Below are 18,537 nucleotides of genomic sequence, written 5' to 3' on the forward strand. Positions count from 1 at the left end.
AGATTTCAAACATTTTTCGGGAATTCCAGAAAATTTGTGAATGGAGAGCAATTTATCTTAAACTTTTTATTACTGTATTGGCACTCCCAGTGTTATACGATCCAGAATTATCCAAGCATACTGCAGTGTCATTAACAAAACTTCAGATAACAATCGACTCTCTCGTCAATTTATATGTTTAAACATAAAGACGAAATGTATGCCCGTGGTTGCATATCAAGTTGGCCTTTTTGCGAGATATAATAGATGGATTTTTAGCATAACCTTCACTTTAGAAAGTCAATATGTTTTTCCAAAGATTATGTTCGGAGCTTATCCTATAATACATGAATACAAACTACTTTCTTTTATTGCAAACAATTGGCTATATAAAGGCTCATATAACAAACAGTGTTAAATGTTACTGGCGGGGTTTTCTAGATAAAACGATAGCATTATTAAAATCTTAAAATGAAAACCGATGATTATATATAAGATATCTATATGTCGTATGATGTTGCAAGATAAGTGTTTGTAGATGTGAGAACTACAAGTCACATCCCCCTCCACAAGTCATATACACTCCCAGGTGTTATCAGCGAGGAAAAAACTCTAAAATCAAAATCAAAAGTCATAAATGCAATTGGATCCTCCAAAGTTTAAAACCGTGACGCTCCAACCCATTTCTGTATACTTTCTCTTTTGGTGAAGACACGGTTGATAAAATTGTTTAACGAATTTGAAAAGCCGGGATTTCCCAACTTTGGACCACCTCAGCACCCAGTTTGGATAATTTATCTTAATTAAACTGATACCTTTAAATTATGTATAAAAAAACGGATGTGTATGCACGGGTCAAAGCTAAGGTTATCCGCGTCAAACGACAAAATATCGTCTATATATAACGAAATTCTAACTTTTAAACTAAAGCAAGCCGCCGGGGACGATGCAGGTCACGGAGGGGTGGGGGGAGGGGGCTGTAGCTGCCGAGGTACGCCATTCACTGAACTTTATCAATGAAATACGTGTAAATATATGTTTTTAGATCGTGAGGAGTATTTCAGCGGCGTGACAAGCCTTACCTTATATATAGTTTACCTGGTTTGAATGCCTCCAGATTACAATATTGATCGACGCTTTTGGAGTGTAGCATTTCAAGTATGCATTTCCTGTGCTGTCCACGTAGACCCCCACGCCTTCGTGTACCGGGTTTTTGTCAAACGCTTCTCAGCAAACATTTAATTTGAGGAGAGTTTGAATCATGCAGCCATTAGGGTTTGATTCTATACAAACATGGTACTTGATATGTTTAGGACTGTCCCGAGAATGTGAGCGTTCAGGGGCACGAATAAACATTCTATTTAACATATTCCGATCACACACTTGTCGTATGGAGGCGCTATTTTTGATAAGACCTTATACTGTAACCAAACCCGTGGTCAAACAAGAATTTGACAGTTCGCTTGTTTAAACATCTTTTTACGACTTCATGTCATCATTATTTAAGAAACTTTCTTAAGATTCGCATTTCCTAACCGATTGTTCTTTGTCGGTAGCCAACCTCTAGCGATATCTTGTCATACCCCAATCAAAATCCACGATGAAAGGGAGTTTTAAAGGGTCGCCAAGTGAAAAACCCGTATAATAAATTTCATAATATATCAAATATATGTAATAAGATGCTATCATATGTTAATGTAAACAATATTTTGGTTTGTTTAGCTTCTAAAAGTTTGTTTTTAATTTCGTATCAACTGAAACGAAATATCTGGTGATTGCAGCATTTTTTTTCATGGTTTGACCGAGTCATAATATGGTAGGTATCAGAATGGACCGAGAGGTTATGGAAATCGTGATAATATATAAACCTCTATGTAGGTAAGCGAACATGTAAAATCCACAAACGAACCAAGCAAAGTATTGATTTTCATCAAACGATTTGAGATAACCCAGGAACGCAAGTATTTCACGATAACCCAGAAATGCGAGTATTTCACAATAACCCAGGAATGCGGGTATTTCACAATAACCCAGGAATGCGGGTATTTCTCAATAACCCGATAATATATTACACGCAACCCAGTAATATGAATATTTCACAACAACCCAGAAATACGACTCATTTGTATTTCACAATAACCCAGGAATATGACTATTTCACATTAACCCTTGAATGTGGGTATTTCACAATAACCAAGGAATGCGAGTATTTCAAATTAACCCATGAATGCGGGTATTTTTCAATAACCCAAGAATGTATTACACGTAACCCAGTAATATGAATATTTCAGAACAACCCAGGGATATGGGTATGTCACGTTTACCCAGCAATGTGATCGTAAATTCACGTAATACTCGCAAATAAAGCAATGTCTCGGGCTGTGTCGGAAGTCGGCGAGTACAAGTTGGATGTTTAGCAGTTATGATACATACACTTGAAAACGCCATGTTTCCAATGCGATCTACCATTTGACAGTCAGCATAACACTCGTTCCCGCGATATTCCTTGGCATCTGTACTGTATATTTGATACGTGACTCACGTACGTTTTTCATGAAACCGGAAGTTTGAAAATAACATATACACTTCTTATTTCGATAATTTTACACGTGTTGTGTACATGTTTCAGACATTTCGCGGAGTAGTTAGTAGCGAAAGTAGCATAAACTTTCTTTAGAAGTATGACTGAAAAACGATATATCTATGGATATTACTGTTTTGGTTCTCAATGTCAGTTGAACATATGCAACCCGTCTGGCTATGTAATCCACTTTTCACCCGTCAGAAAAAGGTCATACCCGTCTTTCAAGGTCACCGTTATCAGACTCTGAAGCAGACAATATGATTAGCTATGGACATATGGTTTATATGTCAGTCCCAGGGTAACATTGCCTACACTACCCCACTATCGCCAGTCGGGCTCGTAAAGATAACCTTGTAATTATCACCAATAATTAATTAATCCACATGTCCCGCGGACAGCATGAGAAGTTGAGTTGTTTGAAACCGGCTCTCATACTAATTTTTGCAATTTCATATTTTCATCCAATAATATCAATTACAGCTAATATTTAGTATTTATCTTCCATGTTCGGTCATATTCCAAATGCCATATGTCCCCTCTGGTTATTAACTTAAACCGTTTGTAATTTGTCCTGTCTATGGCGAGTTTTCATCTTCTTGTCAGTCGTGGACAGATATTTAGTGACAGAGAGAATTTTATACACAAAATGATACATCCCATTGGGCAATTGAAAAAAAAAGAGGAAAAAATATCATCGTTTTTTTTTTCAAGATTCGCAGCCAGGAAGGGTCATATTCAGTTTTGTCATCTTGCGTTTGATTGGCCAATAATGGAACCAATGACCTTCGACATACCATATGTCGACGATCTGTATCTCAGCGGTGATATGGTACTGGATATTTTAATATCAGATAGACTATCCAAGTTTCTGTCAAAACAAAGAACCGTTTGGACAAGTTCTAGCTATATTCCTATCAAACGATAGGCCTATTGTTTTCTACAATATTTAGACAACTTTGTGCGACCACATTTTTCTACGACAGATTTTGTCCAGTCACTCAATGGGCATTGCCCTCTTTACTATGAAGTTTGATATTCGAATTAAATATTTCTATGTCTGTACTAACGGGCCTATTTTGTCAACGTTCATCAAATAGGTAGTTGGTTTATGGTATGGCTAGAAAATCAGCCAGGTCAGTCCCCGATTTGGCGATTTGGTGGACTACATCTTGATCGCCAAAATTTAAATCGCCAAATTTCAAATCAATGATCGCGATATACAGTGTAGGCGAGGCGCGAGACGAGGTTTTAGTTTCCATAGAAATTATATACTAGTATTTACTTATTTCATGGATACACCTTTCAAACGAAACTTTTGCATCATTCTTTCTTGAAAAGGCAAGTTAAATAAAACAATAAGTCCATTTAACATGGAAGTGGAAAAAAACGGCTGTAACCGCATATTAAACGAAGTCCCTGCGTGGTGACTGCTAAAGACCCTCGGTGTCTTGCTGCGGTACCCCTACACAATGGTATGTTGTAGGACGACCCCCCAACAGCTACAGCTTGTGATTGCTGTCACTGACACAACTCGGAGTAACACTGTTCGTCTGTACATGCCAACATTCGACTCGAAAGTACTCCATAATTCATGAAACGATGCTATATATTTGCAGCACATGTGCCACACAGCGTTGGGGACTGCAGTGGTACTGCAGGCAATGCGGGGAATGTCTGTCATCCCAGGCTACTATGTGTATCGGTGTACCACACTTTCCCTCCTCTCTTCACCGCCATCGCGATGTTATTTGGCATGCCCCCAAACCGAAATCAGTCAAAGAGAATCCTTGTTGAATTGTCTTTATAACGAGAATATCTGAGTACAATACATTTAAAGATTCTCTCATTGTAAAGCTACAAGTGTAAATACAGGACTTTGTTTCTCGGAACCAGCGCTAAATGGCGGACATCTTGATACCTGCCGGTGCCAAAATAACAATACAACCGCCGATCAGATGTTTGTTGAAGAATATCATTGCAGTTTATGCTGTAACCAATAGCTGTAAGCGTCTTTCTGCCCAGATGGCAGACCGCTGTCAGGTTCTCATGCACGCGCGTCCAGTGATTATAGATATTACATCATGTTGAGCGTTGTGACGTATGCTATAAAGTGACATGTCGATGAATTTAGATATCCCTGGCACCTTATACTTCAGAGGCGTCGAGTGGCCATTGTTTGAAGTAGAACCTTGATGTGATCCCTATGTATCGCTGCAGCCAAATCGGCGTAACATAGTTATGAGGCGTTTCATTACCATTATATTCAATTTCGACAATTTACAGCCAGACAGCACAACACTGTTTAGACCTACCAGGAGCACTGCTTTTGGTTCAGCCCTCCATGTATTTTCTGCCGTTTGAAATCAAATTACCCAAATTCAAAGAGAGACAATAAAATACTGCAGATAGTACGCAGTGTTGAGTGTTACCAAGAGAATATGGCAGTCGGTTTTATCCACTGATTAACATTATCCCATTTTGTTCCGATAAAGTCAAACGGGAGAAAATGAAGTAATTCTGTCTGATTTTGTCGGATTTATCTCCGCCTATCTTTGTATGTTCTTTCCAGCATCAATTAGCATCGAACGCATTCGTGGCCGGTGCGTTCGTATTGTTTTATTCATTGTTACGTAACTCGCGCTTGCGCCACCCACGATTTGGATGAAGATGAAAGTGATTTTAGGATTTTGACAAAAATGCGGATATCACGATAAACTCTTTTGCATTACAGAGCCGTCTAGACAGCACGTATCTCGCCCATCTTAACGCCACACGGCACGGCCATCCTAGTAACCGTTTCTAACGTCTCTCAGCAATAGCGGACTAAAATGTCACAATCTGTCATCCGGACATAATACTTTAGTATATATAAATAGCAAAGGAACTTAGCACGGATTTTTCAAACTCTGGTTCATATATAGTGTATTTATAAATACGGACCATGGAATGAATAATTGTGTCAAGCCCCTGTGTCGTGTACTTTTGCGCAGCCCGTTTTGGATCGATCAATATGTCTTGGTGAGACTTTTATGCCTGATTCACATCTGCGGCCTATATTCCACTTCTTATAGATACAGGTAGTATGGCCTTAGATTACCTCGACGTCTAGACAGACTGGCTGGTCAATTATCGACCTCGGCCTGAAGCCTGGTCAATGCGATTGGACAAAGTGTGTAGCATGGCTACTAAAACTATGGAGTATCTAATGAATGTCAAAACAGAGCCATCGCTTCGGGAGTGATTTAGAATGAATTGCTTCAGAGGCTACTTCCATCAGCCATTCTTTGGGTATTAAACACAGAGAACAAATGTTTATGAACTTACGCCCGGACATTCAAGCTCCTCCTTCCCTTATCGGGGCAACAATAAATGTGTACGTGCGGGTTTTTGGACCTTTGGTACTGCAAGATCTATTCCCGGTACGCTCGTAACAAATTCGTGGACCTTCGAACATCTATGATGCCTTATTTGGGATTTTTAGTACTATCGAGTATTTGAAGCCAACTGCGCCAAGGAGATCTACACTCTCGCGAAGATAACACAATTGCACACAAAAGAACGCAAGCACGCGCCCATGCACCATCAGACGCAAACACGCACGCACACGTGTAATATGGAAAGCGATTTTAATCAGGTGCATGCATGCATGCATTCAAAATGAAATAAAACAACTTTCAGGGAAATCATTGACACGATAAAAAATATCTTGAAGACGTATTATTTCTAAGAACACTGGATAGGTTAACAGATAAGAGTTTTGTTTGCCTTTCGTTTGAAATGTTCTTTCGCGTTGTTGCCGCGGCGCGAATAACAAGTTCAATCGGAATTAAATCGATGCGTCATAATGAAGAAAAAAACAGCTGGAAAGATAGAGAGAGGAAAAACAATCGTTATGTTAGGATGGTAGGCATGAAACAATCTCTAAAATTCTATAAAATTTCAGTTTTCCTACAAAACAAAAACATTACAAACCACAGACATCTACTATGTGACCCTACTATATTATAGGTAACATTTTCGACTTATTTCTTTGAATAATATTATGTATAAACTTTAAAGTGCAATATTTACACCACCCGTCGCCGTCTAAAGTACGTGCGGTACTATGCAGACTCGTTTGGCGTCTTCTAACAAAAATATCACATATATCATCTATCAGTTTAACGCGTAAGTTTATTGGGTTTTCGCTGGACTACGTAAAACACAGGTGTTTTGACAACCTTGTTAGCACCAATGATTGACAGTGTCCAGTTATGTTACGAGTTCTCTTTGTTCTGGTTTACTTTCCGACATCAGTGCCCGATCTGGCCCGATCTGGCCTGATCTACTGCCCGATTTGACTCGAGTCGGTGTCCGCTCTGCCCCCAGTCCATGCAGTGTCCAATTCATATGTTCGTTTCAACATCCGATTTGTCCTGATTCTGTTTCCAAGTCGTCCAAAATCAGTCCGATCTGTCGCCGTTGAGTGTTATATCTGTCCTGGTGTCCGACCTTCCCCAATTCATACTGTGTCTGATTTGTCCGGAATCAGCATCAAATCTGCCCCAATTGGATCTCCGCTATATATTGATTCATGGCATTCGCCCTTATTATGAAAGTACCTCGAAAAAAAATAATTTTCAATGCCCCAAAGTCATTGGTTTGTTTTTGTTTAACTTCCTATTAACAGCCAGGGTCATTTACATGCAAGGACGTGCCAGGTTTGGAGGTGGAGGAAAGCCGGAGTACCCGGAGAAAAACCACCGGCCTACGGTCAGTACCTGGCAACTGCCCCACATAGGGTTTCGAACTCGCAACCCAGAGGTGGAGGGCTAGTGATAAAGTGTCGGTACACCCTAACCACTCGGCCACCGCGGCCCCCCACCCCAAAGTCAAGATGATCATTAGTCATAAACATACGTAGTTTAGAGAATAAAAATGGAACTTCTGTATTTACGAATTTTTCAGTACGGTAGGGGCAACAACGATGTCGAATACATCAACTGTAACACATATGTAATAAAAATTGTACGTCTTTGTTGTTGTTGATTGAAAGCGTGTCGTATGGTAAACAAACATACAAACAGAATGAGATAGCATTTCAGGAACACATCGTCAAGGACTACATTAATTGTTTAAGGAATACATATAAATTTGTGATGAGAAAATGTTTCGGGGACAAACGATCAAGGGCACTTTATATTTATAGTAATGTACACTTAGATTGAGTTTCAGGAACAAAAGGTCAAGGTCATTTACTATCTTTAGGATTGCGTAATGAGATGGTGTTTCGGGAACAAAATGTCAAGATTAAGGTCACTGTCACTATCTATAGAAAAGCGTAATGGAACATTGTTTCGCTAACAAAAGATCAAGGTCACTGTTACTATTTATAGAAATGTGTAATGAGGTGGAGTTTTGTGAAGAAAGGTTGGCCGCTGTTGCATTTCAAAGAGATATTACGCACACCGATCCATTGTCACTTTTCATTTTTATTTTTTTTTTTACAATGTCTTATAATCGATGAATCCGTGTACAAAATATACACCTTCAGTACAAACATGACGGTGAATTGGATGGCTATAGTTCGCATGTGACTGACAAATGCTATCTATTAACAGCCACTTATAGTATTGATCTATATCGACATGTTTATGTTATAGACATATATATATAGTGCGGGTTACCTGACGGGCGTGTTAATTATAGTAATACACCTGTTCCTTGTGATACAAGGCACGAGGGTCATTACAGAATATTCCTTCTGGAATTCCGAATATGTGCAGTTAATACTAGGTTACTAAAACGGAAGCGTAACTCTAACTAACTCAGCATGTTTAGTCAAACAGTAGTATTTTTTACATGCGAGAAGACCAGGAACGCACACGTCCTGGGTAGTTAAGACTGACAGATGTTTTGTACACAGATTTATAACGAATCCAATCAAGGATAATATTACAAATGAATGAATGAATGAATCAATGAATCAATGAATCAATCAATCAATCAATCAATCAATCAATCAATGACTCCATCCCTCCCTCCCTCCCTCCCTCCCTCCCTCCCTCCCTCCCTCCCTCTATCTATCTATCTATCTATCTATCTATCTATCTATCTATCTATCTATCTATCTATCTATCTATCTATCTATCTATCTATCTATCTATCTATCTATCAATCAATCAATCAATCAATCAATCAATCATTTAATCAATCAATTCATTTATTTTGTAATACCAGTACGCCCAGTAGCCTTGATAATGTGTTTTTGGTTCCTTAAAATGAGATCAGACTCTTGGGACTGAAGGTAAATATTTGTTTGACTATATTTTAACCTTTCAGATTTCTGAGAAACAATGTTCATTTCTGAAATAGCAAAATTCAAGGGAAACTGGAAGCCGTGAATAATAATTTTATCATTCTTACAGCTAGTTATTCATCCTTGTAATACATATAAAGAAGACTGTTGATTGGCGGGTACAAATTAAACCTATTATTCTGATTCATGATAATTTTTTATAGCACAGTTCTGTGTTTTTGTGTCCTGACTTGGAATTTGTCATTTCACGTTGCTATTTGCCATAACATGAAAACCTCTGTTTTATTGTACATTTATGATGTTTGAAGTAGTTAATTTGCCAAGAAAAAATACAAAGAAAAAAAAACAAGGAAACAATATTCAATATCTCATATAATATTATGTATATAGATTTTTCCAGACAATGTAAATTTGGAATTTCTTTCAATTTAACAAAATAGAAAAGTGTCTATATATTTCGATTTTAAAATGTACTCAGGCTTCGCCATCTCCTTTTCAAACCGCATAGATCATCTACATGTACGTCTCAAACAATGGGACATTGATACTTTCACACCTGTGAAATTAACTTAGTTAACTGAATTCATCCTTCATTTTACAGATTGAGACTATAGCAAGTCTAGATATATGAGCAGGTGGTCGGACCAACCTCGAAACCGGAAATACTTGTTTTCTCGCCTTTTCTCTGTCAAGACACGACAGGCACGATGTTCCGAATGAATATGTTAAAACGACTGGGAACGAGGATATTTGTTGTTTTGATCACAATCTGAAGATGACCTCCGAAAAAAGGCACTGGAACAATTGATGTAGGTTATTATCAGCGAAATCCATCTGCACGTATATATATATTGTAATAACGGTTTTACAAAAATATGTCCATTTGTATATTTTGTTGAATCATATTGCAAACATCAGCAAAAATGCTAACAAGTGTCATGGCGGCTGAGCACATGGTCTGAACTGTGGCTTTTGTGTGTTGACGAAAAACATGATACAGACTTGTATTTGAAGGATTATAAATTCCAAAACAAGAGATTAATTGATCTTCAAACCATGAAGCAGGTGTGTGACGCTTTTTTAAGATCAGATGGATGTGAATTGCTGAGAAAACGGCTGTGTATTGGGTCGGTAAGACGGGGACTTGCTTGGGCTTGTAAAACCAAATGCCATCCTTATAGACCGTTCTCTTATCATGAAAGTTAACAGTTGATATATCATTCTGGATCATTAATATTAACTGTAACGTTTCATATGGATATATGCTGTACGTCTGAAGTACTTTTTATTTTATTTTACGGTAGCTACAATGTTATAACTGGTTACCGGCGGACGTGTGTATTGGCCGACAATAATGGTGGATTATTGAAGTGATGGTGTGAACACTTGTCACATTTATTACGAAGTGAACGTGAAAATAATCAGATATGATATTACATTTTCTTATTGAAACACGATACATGTTGTTCTTACTATTTTAGTCCTTTGTTTTGTGTTTATTTTTTAGTCTATCTCTAGAAACCTGAAACACATTGTCTAGTTTAGCTACGAATGTGTCAATTGTCAGGAATTTTAGCAGAAAAGATGTTTTCATTTTGTGACATAACTTATCATTTACAACATATACACCTAAAATACTTTCATTTTAGTTTTTATTTTATTCTGAAAATAATTGATGTTAGGAATGACATGTCCCAACAAGATTAGCCATTTTAATGCAATATTAATGCTACTATAAAAAGAAAATCCTAGGAAAGGCAAATTTCATTTTCAATGAATGGGGTCCTGGTGGAAGGAAACGAGTGCATGGGGACAACATGATAGGGTGCATGTACAGCATGGTATGATAGGGTGGGTCACCCCAGAACAACCCTATAATACATTTTCATGTCTAATTAGGGTACCTGGTCGCACAGTTAAAAGACCAGTGCAATATATCCACCCGACAACCTGTTCTGACATTTCAGTATATATATATATATATATGATCTATTATTGTAGTGAAATACTTTGCTAAACAGACGTTGCCACCTGTACCCTTTACAACTTTAATCATTTAACAGCAATTGCAAAAACACGTTAGATCAGCATATCTCATTAAAATTGTAAAAGAATAAAACTAGAATCAAAGCTGAAGAGAAAAATCTCCAGTTGGAGAGATTCTCAAAGAACCAACTTCCTGCTACATTCTTGTTCAAACAAGTTGGATCATCTTATGTCAATCACTCTCGGCCCATTTTAAAGTACACTTAGGGTATTGCTGAAGGAGGAAACCAAGAATAACAGAGAAAACCTACATGATTTGACAGGTGCCCCTATACCTTTTCACACCTGATCTTGGAATTGAACCCTGGTCACTTGGGTGTAAGACATCGTCATTACCACTGCAGCACCAAACCACATCTGGTACTTTGTAAGAGATTCAACAGGTCATTGGTTTGCAGATTTCATGGAATTGCTTTAAGAAAGAGGGTGGCACATTGTCATTTGTTTTTAAGAAACATAATACTAACAGTTTCAAAATTAGATTTAAAAAAATCGTCTAAGTACAACAAATTGTGGGTTATGTCAACAGTAAAATTATTACAGAGTTATTGCCCTTTGTAGTTTTATTACCATTGGACCTTGTGAACATAATAATTTGAGTAAATATGAATGGATTTTAAAGTGAGACTTTGTATGCAACCAAAATCAGTAATTAAGACCTCAGATGAGTTCAACAATTTGATCTTTACTTGTAGAGTTATGGCCCTTAGCAGCACTTTACCCAACACTTTAATACTAGCCCTCCATCTTTTGGTCATAAGTTTGAAACCCATGTGGGTCAGTTGTCTGGAACTGGCCATAAAACTGGGAGTTTTTCTCCCAGTACTGCAGCTTTCCTCCATCTCCAAAACCTGGCAGGTCCTTAAATGACCTTGGCTGTCAATAGGAAATTAAACAAAATAAACCATAAACAAAATCCATAGTTTTGGTGAAGATATAACAATTAATCAACCAGTTTCTTATTTTACTGCATATCATATGACAAAAGGAACTCAAAGATTTTGTCAGGAAACTTGCCCAGCTCTTCTTTCATCTATAAAAACAATACATTTACTTCCATATAATATAAGGTCACAGGTCAATTCTGGGCCATTCTTCAGAGGTCACATGTCAAATCTGGGTCATTCTTCAGAGGTCACATGTCAATCCTGGGTCACTCTTCAGAGGTCACATGTCAATTTTGGGCCATTCTTTAGAGGTCACGTCAATTTTAGGCCATTCAGAAAAAAATGATTCTTAAGAGGTCATAGGTCAATTCTGGGCCATTCTTCGGAGGTCACATGTACATGTCAATTCTGGGTCATTCTTCAGAGGTCACAAATCAATTCTGGGTCATTCTTCAGAGGTCACATGTCAATTCTGGGTCATTCTGCAGAGGTCACAATCCATTTCTGTGTCATTCTTCACAGGTCAACTCTGGGACCTCAGGTCGCACCAAGCACACTACCAGGGCTTTTTCTCGCTGTGTTGGGATATGGGCCTTTTGGTCTCATTTTGGGAAGAAAATTGGTGAATTGGGAAAGACTTTTTTTAGGAGTAAACAGCAAATTTTGGGAATTTGGTTTAAATCTGAAATGATGTCAATTGGGAATAGGGCCCAAAACCCCCCAAGAAAAAGCCCAGACTACAAATTTCAACCATGAAGAACATAGATCTCTGTGTTTAGTGGACACACTGAATATTGTAACTGTATCATATTATACGTTGAAATACACTGATCATTATACTGACACTGTATATATAGCTATAGCGGTTACCTGAGTTCTTGTAAAGTCACAGATGTTCCTTGAAGATGAACTCGTTTGGGCTAGATAGAGAAGTTGTACACTGTGAATTGACTAATTAGATATCTCTCATTATTATTTCTTGATCATTGTGGAAAGTGCATTCATCATTTGGATTTACATCCAGTCAAAATATCTAGTCCGGTGATCATTTGCTCTCTTCAGTATATTGTCACATATCATTCTGATGGTCTTAAGCTTATGGATGATGAATTTTATGGCCTTCTAAACAACTTTTAGGCTTAAAATCTGTGTGAATATGTAAAAATATACATAATATATCAGCAACTATGACAAAAATTAACTAGAAACACTGTACCACATGTCTGAAAAATATTGATAAAATTTACTGAAGTCTAGAATTTTCAAACTTTACACAGGATTAATTTTTCGAATTTGTATGACTTTTTATATTGCATGAATATTCATGCATTAGAAAAAAAATAGTTGTACAAATTTGAAAAATACAGTCAATACAAAGTAAAAAAAGAAAATAGTTGTCATTCAAATTTTGTAGGCATAATGTGAAGTAAAAAGGTATGTGGTCATGTGATGTAAAAAGATAAAATAAATGCAGGCATTATGTGGAGTATATTATTTCAATTTTCTGAGTGAAAGTTAGAAATATTCTCTCCATGATAAATGATAGAAATGAAGATAATTTTAGTAAAACTTGATTGTTTATGATGATGATATTTTCTAATGTGAAGAAATAAATACAGTATTATGTCTGCGTCATTCTTTGTGTACAGACATCGGTGACAGTTTGTATAAGTTGTGTCACAGCCATCGGTGACAGTTTGTGCAAGTCGTCTTGGTCTAGGTCAGATAATGTTTGTTTGCCAGCTGAATATGTGGTCTATGTGAACATTTCTGTAGGACTTCCTTGTTGAGGCCCCACGATGATTTGTGTATTCGGTATGTGGATCTGCATACTCCAGTAAACAGATACATCTTACAGGTGATAACTTCCTGTACAAATCTCCATACCTTCACTCTATACGTAGAATATGGTATTATTTGACATTTTCAGCATGATACATTTCAATATTTGATGACACTGGCATTGCAACTAATAAGTTAGAACATATTTGAAAATAAATGAACTGAACAGGCTTTGTTCTCTCGAAAACAAATTTCTGTTTTAATTACTCCACTGTTCAAGGGCAAGTAGGCTTATAATTATGTCAGATAGAAACTTTTACATTCAAACAACTTTTGACCAGAAGCAATGGGATGGAGGGCAACGAAGTTTGTCAAAAGGAATGAATTTGGTCTTTATCAATTTGTTAAAGTGAATGACCTTGACCTTCTTTCAAGGTCACAGGAGGCAAATCTGCCAAAATCTTCGAATACCAAATTCCAGGGTTTTGATTTTGTATATCCATACATAGCATGAATCAGTTTTGAAGATATACAGGACTTACGAATATTCCAAGAAACTGCAGAATAGGTGAGCGATACAGGCCTGTTGGACCACTTGTATTTGAATAGGGATACACTTTATCTGTTGCCAAAATACAATGAGTTAATCACTGGTTGTGGACCAATGTTGACCCACTGACATTGAGTGTTGCTGTTTGACATGTGTGGGGGTCAGATTGGCTGTAACCGTAATTAGCCGACAGGGACAGGTGTTATTTCTGGCCTGAGCCCAGGATTCAGACTGACAGCAACACTGTATTTGTGATTAAGGAAAGAGATGAAAGAGTTGTGATAGTGTGTACCCTGACACAAGCTGACATTGGTGGTAAAAGCTCTGTATTCACACCCTCCAATGGTGATGAGGAGACTGACATTACAAGTACATGTGCATGTACTCCCTGGTACTGGGGAGTGCACATGTGTGGTCCTGGTACAGGGGAGACTGACATTACACATGTGTGGTCCTGGTACTGGGGAGACTGACATTACACATGTGTGGTCCTGGTACAGGGGAGACTGACATTACACATGTGTGGTCCTGGTACTGGGGAGACTGACATTACACATGTGTGGTCCTGGTACAGGGGAGACTGACATTACACATGTGTGGTACAGGAGAGACTGACATTACACATGTGTGGTCCTGGTACTGGGGAGTGCACATGTGTGGTCCTGGTACAGGGGAGACTGACATTACACATGTGTGGTACAGGGCAGACTGACATTACACATGTGTGGTCCTGGTACTGGGGAGTCTGACATTACACATGTGTGGTCCTGGTACTGGGGGGACTGACATTACACGTGTGGTCCTGGTACAGGGGAGACTGACATTACACATGTGTGGTCCTGGTACAGGGGAGACTGACATTACACATGTGTGGTACAGGGCAGACTGACGTTACACATGTGTGGTACAGGGCAGACTGGCATTACAAGTACATGTGTGGTCCTGGTACTGGGGAGACTGACATTACACATGTGTGGTCCTGGTACTGGGGAGACTGACATTACACATGTGTGGTCCTGGTACTGGGGAGACTGACATTACACATGTGTGGTCCTGGTACTGGGGGGACTGATATTACACATGTGTGGTCCTGGTACTGGGGGGACTGACATTACACATGTGTGGTCCTGGTACTGGGGGGACTGACATTACACGTGTGTGGTCCTGGTACTGGGGAGACTGACATTACACATGTGTGGTCCTGGTACTGGGGGGACTGACATTACACGTGTGTGGTCCTGGTACTGGGGGTACTGACATTACACATGTGTGGTCCTGGTACTGGGGAGACTGACATTACACATGTGTGGTCCTGGTACTGGGGGTACTGACATTACACATGTGTGGTCCTGGTACTGGGGAGACTGACATTACACATGTGTGGTCCTGGTACTGGGGGGACTGACATTACACGTGTGTGGTCCTGGTACTGGGGAGACTGACATTACACATGTGTGGTTCTGGTACTGGGGAGACTGACATTACACATGTACAGTCCTGGTACTGGGTAGACTGACATTACACGTGTGTGGTCCTGGTACTGGGGAGACTGTCATTACACATGTGTGGTCCTGGTACTGGGGAGACTGACATTACACATGTGTGGTCCTGGTACTGGGGGGACTGACATTACACATGTGTGGTCCTGGTACTGGGGGGACTGACATTACACGTGTGTGGTCCTGGTACAGGGGAGACTGACATTACACATGTGTGGTCCTGGTACTGGGGGGACTGACATTACACATGTGTGGTCCTGGTACTGGGGAGTGCACATGTGTGGTCCTGGTACAGGGGAGACTGACATTACACATGTGTGGTCCTGGTACTGGGGGACTGACATTACACGTGTGTGGTCCTGGTACTGGGGAGTGCACATGTGTGGTCCTGGTACAGGGGAAACTGACATTACACATGTGTGGTACAGGGGAGACTGACATTACACATGTGTGGTACAGGAGAGACTGACATTACACATGTGTGGTCCTGGTACTGGGGAGTGCACATGTGTGGTCCTGGTACAGGGGAAACTGACATTACACATGTGTGGTACAGGGGAGACTGACATTACACATGTGTGGTACAGGAGAGACTGACATTACACATGTGTGGTCCTGGTACTGGGGAGTGCACATGTGTGGTCCTGGTACAGGGGAGACTGACATTACACATGTGTGGTACAGGGGAGACTGACATTACACATGTGTGGTCCTGGTACTGGGGGGACTGACATTACACATGTGTGGTCCTGGTACAGGGGAGACTGACATTACACATGTGTGGTACAGGGGAGACTGACATTACACATGTGTGGTCCTGGTACAGGGCAGACTGACATTACACATGTGTGGTACAGGGCAGACTGACATTACAAGTACATGTGTGGTCCTGGTACTGGGGAGACTGACATTACACATGTGTGGTCCTGGTACTGGGGAGACTGACATTACACATGTGTGGTCCTGGTACTGGGGAGACTGACATTACACATGTGTGGTCCTGGTACTGGGGAGACTGACATTACACATGTACAGTCCTGGTACTGGGGAGACTGACATTACACATATGTGGTACTGGGGAGACTGACATTACACATGTGTGGTCCTGGTACTGGGGAGACTGACATTACACATGTGTGGTCCTGGTACTGGGGGGACTGATATTACACATGTGTGGTCCTGGTACTGGGGGTACTTACATTACACATGTGTGGTCCTGGTACAGGGGGTACTGACATTACATGTGTGTGGTCCTGGTACTGGGCAGACTGACATTACACATGTGTGGTCCTGGTACTGGGAGACTGACATTACACATGTGTGGTCCTGGTACTGGGGAGACTGACATTACACGTGTGTGGTCCTGGTACTGGGGGGACTGACATTACACATGTGTGGTCCTGGTACTGGGAGACTGACATTACACATGTGTGGTCCTGGTACTGGGGAGACTGACATTACACGTGTGTGGTCCTGGTACTGGGGAGACTGAGGCCCATATGATTGCTATGCAATATACTTCATTGAAGATTTTGAATTTAATGAAATTCCATGAATATAAGGAATATTATTTTTCCTTGTTCTGAGATTTGCATCCTGCTCTTCCTGTACAGGTCAGAATCTTACACACTTAAACAGCTGACCAGGCCAACAGTTCACATGCCCAAGTCATAATGGAAATTAAATTGGTAGAAAGTCCTAGAATGTAAATTGGATTGAATACCAATTAAAATTTGATGGTGAATGAAAATGATTCGTTCCTTTGCTTATGTTTGGAGATGTAGTGAACAGGTGCCCACTAAAGTCCGTTCTAACAGGTTGGTGGCTGGATGTTAATTGGCTGTTTAAGATCTAGATCAGGCCAATCTTGAGGTCAATCTTGAGTGGTGGTCAGTTAGAGTCCAGTGTTTCTTTCCTGTATTCCTCAGATATTTTCTCACACAATCCTATCCTACAAGTCAATGAATCTGCTGTCGAAGCATGGCTTCTAATTTGTTTACTTTCTGTCCTCTTCTATTCATTCATGTTTAATTAGCAGGAAATCACTTGAAAACTTCTGAGCATTGGTGAAGAATTATTCAAAGTTTCTAAACTATAGTCAGATATATTATTGAGAGCTATTTTTGAACTGATATCATTGGACTCTCTTCAGGCCAGTAAGTGCTAAAGTCTGTGTGTATTTCACAAGGTATCACACTCTCAGTGTAAACCACATCCTTCTCCTGGTCAAGCCCACTTGACGTTTTGATACTCTGTGTAAAATTAGAAACAATTGCTCACAACTTAAAAAACAGGCAGGTTGCCTCTCAAGGTTCTCAGTTTCCTGGCATGCCATGTTTCACTGGAGTTCATTATGCTTGAGACATTGTGTGAAAAATGCTTTGAAGTAGTCTGTAGTATTTGAATATTTCCTGGTGTCCTGGGCTTTTTCTGTGGTTAGCATTTTTTTTTAGCATCTTGTTTATTTTCAAAGTGATTTAGGTGTTTAATTCAGTCTCCAGTACTTGGAGTGGTGTTGTATTTATTTTGCATGTCAAAGGTCAGTTCTGTGACAATACTGTAGGTCAAAGGTCAGTTCTGTGACAATGTTGTAGGTCAAAGGCCTATTCTATGAGAATGTTTTTTTTATGTCAAAGGTCAGTTCTGTGACAATGTTGTAGGTCAAAGGTCAACTTTGTAACAATGCTGTAGGTCAAAGGTCAGTTTTGTGACAATGCTGTAGGTCAAAGGTAAGTTCTGTGACAATTCTTGAGGTCATCAGTAGGTCTGAAAGTTCTGTGACAATGTATAGGTCAGGTCAGTTCTTTGACAATGCTGTGGGTCAATTGCAATCTGAAGGTCAGAGGTCAGTTTTGTGGCAATGTTGAATGTCAAAGGTCAGTTTTGTGGCAATGTTGACAGTCACATAGGTT

General features: G+C 39.5%; 1 long non-coding RNA gene across 1 annotated transcript in view; it reads left to right on the forward strand.

The window, feature by feature from the left end:
- Positions 1-9,545: 9,545 nt before the first annotated feature.
- The window catches only part of LOC117326288, a 60,194-nt gene continuing 51,202 nt past the window's right edge, over positions 9,546-18,537 (forward strand). Inside the window, exon 1 of the long non-coding RNA XR_004532459.1 lies at positions 9,546-9,670. This is a non-coding gene — a long non-coding RNA (uncharacterized LOC117326288). The remainder of the gene's footprint in view (positions 9,671-18,537) is intronic.

This window comes from Pecten maximus, chromosome 4 (genome assembly GCF_902652985.1).
Source record: "Pecten maximus chromosome 4, xPecMax1.1, whole genome shotgun sequence".
Lineage (NCBI taxonomy): Eukaryota > Metazoa > Mollusca > Bivalvia > Pectinida > Pectinidae > Pecten > Pecten maximus.